This window comes from Vicia villosa, linkage group LG4, assembly GCF_029867415.1.
Source record: "Vicia villosa cultivar HV-30 ecotype Madison, WI linkage group LG4, Vvil1.0, whole genome shotgun sequence".
In the NCBI taxonomy this organism is placed as follows: Eukaryota; Viridiplantae; Streptophyta; class Magnoliopsida; order Fabales; family Fabaceae; genus Vicia; species Vicia villosa.
Genome location: NC_081183.1, coordinates 59,292,095 through 59,300,781, shown reverse-complemented (window position 1 = coordinate 59,300,781; position 8,687 = coordinate 59,292,095).

Below are 8,687 nucleotides of genomic sequence, written 5' to 3'. Positions count from 1 at the left end.
AAATCAAAAGAATGATCAAAGTCCTCGTTCTGGAGGATTAATGTCACACTTCGTCAGCCAAGGAGTAAACGCCATTGAAGATGAGGGAGTGTTTTTGAACCATACCATTCATCCATATCCAGATGAAATTCCACCCATTTCCATGGGAATGTGGGATGCTGTGGGAGAACCAAGTGGCGGGTATAATTATCAGTATACCGCACCTCAGAATTCTTATATTGCTATGGAAGACATTACCCCGACTGGATGGGGTGATCAATTTGAAAATGACAAAAGTTTCACAAGTCCCATTGGTGAGCAATATCAAAATCCACCCAAAGAAGTATGGGATACGCTAGGAGAGCCCAGTGGCAAATATGACTATATGGTGAAATATTCCGCTCCTCCGAGCTCACAAATTGCTATGGAGGACATTGTCCCAACTGGATGGGATGAACATTACGACGACAATTTTACTCTTGAAGAAGCCAGGGAAACACCAAATAACGAGGGTTTCTTTCTGTCAGAATACACTCCCCACCAGGATACACAAGTCTCTATTCAAAATATCATCCCGACTGGATGGGACGGCCTTATCGAGCATCTTGCTCAACCAACAGAGATATCTCAGCTTGGGCTCTCGTATCCAGCAGAGTATATCACTTATCCCGAAAGATCACCGACTCATTTCCCCATTAATGAAATCAATGTTGTGGAAGATGAAGAAGACAACTGTAACTGGAACAGCTGGATACTCCCTGCTCACAACAATGGATTGAACAACTGGAAAGCTAAGGATGTGATCTCCTTTGACCAGGAGTAAATGCCATTTCCTGTTTTCTTTGTGTATATTGTGCAAAGATAAAAATGGTTCCTGAACTATCGAACCATGAGCTTGAAAGCCGTGTGCCTTGCCCGAAGCACACTGGTCCTTTTATAAGGGCTTGTCATATCATGATCATGTGCATTCAATAAAATCATGGGACGTTTGCATATTTAAAATTTTGCGATCCTTTTTCTTTCTGTCTTTGCTTTCAAAATAGCTATGTTTTCTCACACACACCCACGTGAATAAAAATGCAGATTCACATTCACGTTGGATCCAGTCGATAACGATTCTGCTATTGCCCGTCATGACTTTGAAAATCCGATCTACCAAACTGAGGACGAAAGTGAGGAAGATTGTGAAGTACCAAAAGAACTTGCAAGGCTGCTAGAACAAGAAGACAAGGCCATACAGCCTCATGAGGAACCAATTGAGGTCATCAACTTGGGCAGCAACGAGGAAAAGAAAGAAGTCAAAATAGGAGTTGATTTAGAAAACAGTGTCAAACAAAGACTAATCCAATTGTTGCAAGATTACGTCGAGATATTCGCCTGGTCCTATGAAGATATGCCAGGCCTTGACACGGACATTGTGGTTCATCGCCTGCCAATCAAAGAAGGTAGCACTCCAGTCAAACAGAAACTACGAAGGAGTAGGCCTGATATGTCAAAAAAGATCAAAGACGAGGTTGAAAAGCAATTCAATGCCGGATTCCTGAAAGTTGTAAGTTATCCTCCTTGGATAGCTAACATCGTGCCTGTGCCTAAAAAAGACGGGAAAGTCAGAATGTGCATAGACTACAGAGATCTAAACCGGGCAAGCCCCAAAGATGATTTCCCTTTACCACACATCGATGTACTGGTTGACAGTACCGCACAATGCAAGGTATTCTCCTTTATGGATGGATTCTCAGGGTACAATCAAATCAAGATGGCACCCGAAGACATGGAAAAAACAACCTTCACAACACCCTGGGGTACCTTTTGTTACAAAGTAATGCCCTTTGGTTTAAAGAATGCAGGAGCAACCTATCAACGTGCAATGGTAGCTCTGTTCCATGACATGATTCATCAGGAGATAGAGGTGTATGTCGATGATATGATTGCAAAATCCAACACCGAGGAAGAACATCTGGGTCATTTACACAAGTTGTTTGGCAGACTCAAGAAATACAAGTTGCGACTGAACCCAAATAAGTGTACCTTTGGAGTAAGATCCGGCAAACTCTTAGGTTTCATCGTCAGCAGCAAAGGTATTGAGGTTGATCCCGCTAAGGTCAAAGCCATTCAAGAAATTCCTATACCTCGTACCGAGAAACAAGTCAGAGGATTCTTGGGACGTCTGAATTACATCGCCCGATTTATTGCCCACATGACTACTACTTGTGTGCCGATCTTCAAACTGTTGAAGAAAGATCAAGTGGAAAGGTGGAATGACAAATGCCAGCTAGCCTTTGACAAAATCAAAGAGTATATCCAAAAACCGCCAATCTTGTTGCCACCTGTGGAGGGAAGACCTCTGATAATGTACCTAACTATGTTAGAAGACTCAATGGGGTGTGTACTAGGGCAACATGACGAGTCCGGCCGAAAGGAGCACACAATCTACTATCTTAGCAAGAAGTTTACCGAGTGTGAAACAAGATACTCACTACTCGAAAAAACTTGTTGTGCCTTAGCATGGGCGGCTCGCCGACTAAGACAGTATATGCTAAATCACACCACTTTCCTAATCTCCAAAATGGATCCTATCAAGTATGTGTTCGAAAAACCTGCTCTCTCTGGAAGAATAGCAAGATGGCAAATGATCTTAACAGAATATGACATTCAATACACTTCACAAAAAGCAATCAAAGGAAGTGTGGTAGCTGATCATCTGGCTCATCAAGCAGTGGATGATTATCAAGCACTGAATTTTGACTTCCCAGACGAAGACATTATGCTAGTCAATGACTACAAACAACCAGGACCAGAAGAAGGACCCGAGCCAGGATCCCGGTGGACTATGGTTTTTGACGGAGCTTCTAACGCACTTGGCAATGGCATCGGAGCTGTGATCATCTCTCCTGCAGGAGGTTATACACCGTTCACTGCCAGATTATGCTTCAACTGCACTAACAATATAGCCGAATACGAAGCATGTATTTTGGGTCTCAAAGCTGCAATTGATTTAAGAATCAAGTTCCTGGAAGTCTACGGAGACTCGGCTTTGGTAATTTACCAAGTCAAAGGGGAATGGTACACGAAGCACCCGAATCTAATTCCTTACAAAGAATATGTGATGAGTTTGATTCCTTATTTCGAAGAAATCACTTTTGAACACATCCCACGCGAGGAAAATCAACTAGCTGATGCCTTAGCTACCATGTCGTCCATGTTCAAAATCAGGTGGGACAACGAGGCACCGATAATCACCATTTACAGACAAGATGAACCATCATATTTCAATGAGATCGATGCCAAATTCTTTCTAAGTAATGGAACCCTATACAAACGCAACCATGACTCGACTTTACTTCGTTGTGTAAACAAAAAGGAAGCAGAACAGATTATGGAAGACATACACGATGGTACCTTTGGTACTCATTCAAGTGGACATACAATGGCTAAAAAGATCCTCATTATTACTGGTCTACCATGGAGACGGACTGCCATCATCATTCCTGAACCTGTCACAACTGTCAGATATATGCTGACAAAGTACATGTACCTCCAGTCCCGTTAAACGTGCTGACGGCTCCTTGGCCTTTTGCAATGTGGGGTATTGATATGATTGGAGAAATCAAGCCTACTGCCTCCAACAGACATCGCTTTATCCTGGTCGCTATTGACTACTTCACAAAGTGGGTAGAAGCAACTTCATTTGCTTCTGTCACCAAGAATGTTGTGGCCCGATTTATCAAGCACAATCTCATTTGTCGGTATGGCATCCCCGAAAGGATCATCACGGACAATGGCACAAATCTAAACAACAGAATGATTACTGAACTCTGCACACAGTTCAAAATCAAACATCATAATTCCTCTCCATATCGACCAAAGATGAACGGCGCAGTGGAAGCTGCCAATAAAAACATCAAGAAAATCATACAAAAAATGACAGTAACCTACGAACACTGGCATGAGATGTTACCTTTTGCTCTTCATGGTTATCGCACATCAGCACGTACTTCAACAGGGGCAACTCCATTCTCCTTAGTCTATGGTATGGAGGCAGTTCTTCCAATTGAAATTCAAATTCCTTCCCTAAGGATTATGAACGAAGCCAATCTAGACGAAGACGATTGGATTCAAACACGGTTAGACCAAATAAACTTGATTGATGAGAAGAGGCTCGCAGCTATTTGTCATGGTCAGCTATACCAAAAGCGTATGATCAAAGCCTTCAACAAAAAAGTCAAAAGTCAAGCATACCAAACTGGTGGCTTGGTTGTCAAACGCATCATCTTACCACAAGGTGATCCCAGAGGCAAATGGACTCCCACCTATGAGGGACCATTCGTAATCAAGAAAATATTCTCCGGCAGTGCCATGTTGCTTACCACCATGGATGGCGAGGATTTCCCACACCCTGTAAATGCGGACATAGTCAAAAAGTATTTCGCTTGAAAAGAAAAGCTCGCTAAGTTGAAAACCTGAAAAGGCAACTTAGGCAAAAATGAGCGTCTCGGTGGATTGAAAACCCGAAAGGGCGATCCAGGCAAAAATTAGAGACTAAATAAAATCGTCCCGGTAGGCTGAAAACCTGAAAGGGCAGCCTAGGCAAAAGTTAGGGAATATAAGCGTACAACTATGTTCCGTTCAGCTGCCTACTCACCGTCAAGATTCAACACATCAAAGACACCGATCAGTCCAATTACTTTCTTACAACAAGTGAGGGATGAGATGCTCGAAGACAGATTGGCAATAGCAGAATCGAAACTTGACTGGATTATTTTCACATAGCTATTTATCTTTATAAAAACTTTTCAAAACTTTATGACAATTTCCTATTACTAGGATTTTTGTTTCCTTGTTCTAATCAGCCTATCACGGCTCTTTTTCAAAAAAAATCGATGCAGCTTAGGCTCAAAAATCACCATTTTCACTCTTTCTGTTTTGGATACGTAAACGTCCCAATGATAATTTTGAATGAACATGTGCATTTGAATATGATTGATGTTTACCAGGAAAAACATGAATAGCATTCAGGAAATTTCCCAATCATCTGGGCATCATCAGAAGAGAAATCCCCAACAGAGACACATCTCTCAGCAAATTCCTCAATAAGATTTTCTCTCCCAAAAGAAGTAATTCAAGAAATCTTATCCCCCAGCAGGGCTGTTCCAGATTGCTATCCTTAGAAGGTGTGATCTCCACACCAAGACCTGGTCAGATAGTGCATCGGAGGATTATGCATCTTCCTCACTCCCACTTAAAAGGGCATCGAAATCAGAACTTCCAATTACCTTTCATCCCCAAGCGGTATTTGAAGATCCTTCAAAAGAGCACCATGGTTCTCAAAGAAGGCCCCCAGCCGAGGGTACTCAAACAAGACAAAAATCATCAACAATCACAATACATTCATGTCCAGATGACTAGTGGGAATTTATTTTCCCAACTAGAAGCTTGACACGCTCACATCATACATCATACATCATACATCATGCATCATACATCATACATCATACATCATACATCATACATCATACATCATACATCATACATCATACATTAAACATCATACATCATACATCATACATCATACATCATACATCATACATCATACGCATATTCATACACAACATCACATGCATATTTCTCCTTTAGCTTGAGAATATCTTACATTACATGCATCATAAACATTTCATATCACTAACTTGATTTTTTAGGCAGACGGATATCTTCAACAAAGATGTTCTCAATCACATGCAGTGTTCACCTGAATTCCATGAATGGTTCTCTCAGATATAATCAAGCCGAAGATTCATTCTGAAGAGATTTCTCCTTTCAAATCACTTATCAACTCAAAAACAAGCATCACAGATCTAAATTCGATACCTCAGACGGTTCCAGAACGATCTACCATCACAGATCTAAAGTCGATACCTCAGACGGTTCCAGAACGATCTACCATCGCAGATCTAAAGTCGATATCTCAGACGGTTCCAGAACAATCTAGCATCAAAGATCTAAAGTCGATACCTCAGACGGTTCCAGAACAATCTAGCATCAAAGATCTAAAGTCGATACCTCAGAAGGTTCCAGAACGATCTACCATCGCAGGTCTAAAGTCGATACCTCAGACTGTTCCAGAACGATCCACCATCGTAGATCTAAAGCTGATACCTCAGACGGTTCCAGAACGATCTAGCATCACAGATCTAAAGTCGATACCTCAGACGGTTCCACAATGATCAACTTCCAAAATCTAAATCGGAAAAACTTTGGACAAGTTCCGTAACAATCATCCTCCAAGACTTAAAGCGGTAACCTTGGACGGTTCCGAAACAGTCAACGCAAAGACTTTCAAATCCTTCATCAAGATATAATCAATGGATTCATTCTGATGAATAAAACCATCAACACATTTGCCAGGTGGCATCTGAAAGCCCATCTCAGGTAATGTTTCAATCTGCCAACAACATTTCGCAGACAACATTCAAATGCAACTTCCAACATCTCTTCTGATCAAGGTAAGTGCAAATTTTCAGGGCATCTAAATATTCAATCATCTTCTACCTTCAGATTTCAGACAATCTCTTCAGGTTTAAGAAGATTGAATAGGGGTAACTGTTATACCCCAAAATTTGCCCGCATCTTTTTTCAAGAAAACTCCAATCTAAAAATTAAGAGTCTCATATAATCATGGATTTTTATTTCAATAAATATCCTGACATGTGAAATACTTAGTTTTTAGAATTTTTCTTATACAGTATTTTGGCTTGCAGTTGAATTTATTCGTACCCAAACGCCAAACACTGTTTATTACTTCACATACGCTATTTATTTGATATTTATTTACAGATAAATAGTACTGACACAATTGGTACAGAATTAAATCTTTTGCAGGCGCAGAATCAGGAAACTCAGACTGTACTGGTAACAAGTAGATTATTATTATCTTTTGTTTCCCACTAATTTTTGTACTATATTCCATTATTTTCAAAATCTTTTCAAATCTCTTTTTCAAAAATCAAATCCTAACTTTATTCTATACATCTCTCTTTTTCCCAACACTATCATACACTTTCTTTCAAATCTTACTTCCACTCAAATTTTCCTTTTGTACGGAATCACTTCATTCCCCAACGTCTCTACCCTTCTTTTCATTCTATAAATACCTCTCACTTTTTTCATAAAATCTCACATCAAATTCAAATTCATCTCTCTAATTTCTACTTCATATCCATTCTTTCTTCTTCTCCGATAAAATGGCGAAGCGGTGGGAAACGTGTTTTCTTATGATCATCACCGTCGTGGTGGTAATCATGTCTTTCTTTTGTCTACATAGCCCTGAGACTGTGGACCTGGGATTCTTGCATTCCAAATCATCTACATGTTATTATTTGTAGCATGGGTTATCAATCGTCATTCTTAAAGTTTGTCGTATCTCTTATTTCTTAAATGTACCGTTTACTCGTCGTACTGTTCAATATAGTATGTAATATTTGTACTGTCAGTATTAAATGTTGTACTATTTGTCATACTGTTGCTTAATTATTCAGATAATATTCTGTGTGTTTTCTGCCAGTCAAATATTTATTTTTCTGTGCATTAAATGTTTTTCAGGGTTATTATCAGTAATTTTGCTCGCGTACAGTAAATATTAGTTATTTATTATGTCTGTTTTTTTTAACAAGTCATGTAAATAAACATTCATCTTCCACATAAAACAAAAACAACAAAAAGAAAATTAACTTTGACTGTTGATTTTTCACTCTAACTGCTACATTAATACCTGAACAGTCAGTTGACAGTCAAATTGCTGACAGTACAATTCTCCGTGTTTTGTACCATCAATCAAATCAAACTTTTGCAATTTCAAAATTCCAAGATTTTTGTCCTAGAAGTCTTCTGAATATCACATGATTAGCAGAGACTCAGCACTGCACAAAAATCGGGTACGCTTAACTGTCTCTTACACAAACAGTCCCTGACTAGGGTTTATTGTTTTTACAGGAGAAACAAGTTTTTGAGACCTCAAATTGATTTCATGGACCTCCATATATCTCAAAGTACCATCACACAAATTTTCAGACTTCAATTCACTCAGACGCACCGTCAGCAACTCAAACAGTCAATAGACGACCCGTTTGACCAAAAAGTCAACAGACAGTCAAAAATGAAAAGTTTTGTCAACATCCATATTTTGTCAAAGGATTCATCATTTGATCATTGGATGATCATAATTCATCAAGAAAAGATCAAAAATCAACAAAACCCTAAGATTCAAAATTAGGGTTTTTGCCTGAAAAGTCAACTGAACTTTGACTGGTCATAACTCTCTCATCCTTCATCCAAAAAATTCAAACCAAAGCTCATTTTGAAGGAAATTCAATTATATTTCAAATGCAATTGATCCCATGGTCATTAGATTCACCATTTGGAAAATATGGACAAAGACATTACAGGTCATTTTCAAAGTCAACAAAAAGACACTTTTTTCAAAAGGACACACAAGGAGCATCAAAAATCATTTTGACACGAGACCAAAGACATTGGTTAGAGGACTCTTTGAGGTTTCCAAAAAAGTGCAAGATCTCCTTAATATGACAAAAATTGAGGGATTTACACCTTGCTGAAGTTGGCTAAATTTTGGGAAAATGCATAAAACCAACATTGCTCAAAAATGTATTTTTTCCAAATGGGGCCAAGTTTTCATGGTTCAAACATCTTTGCCA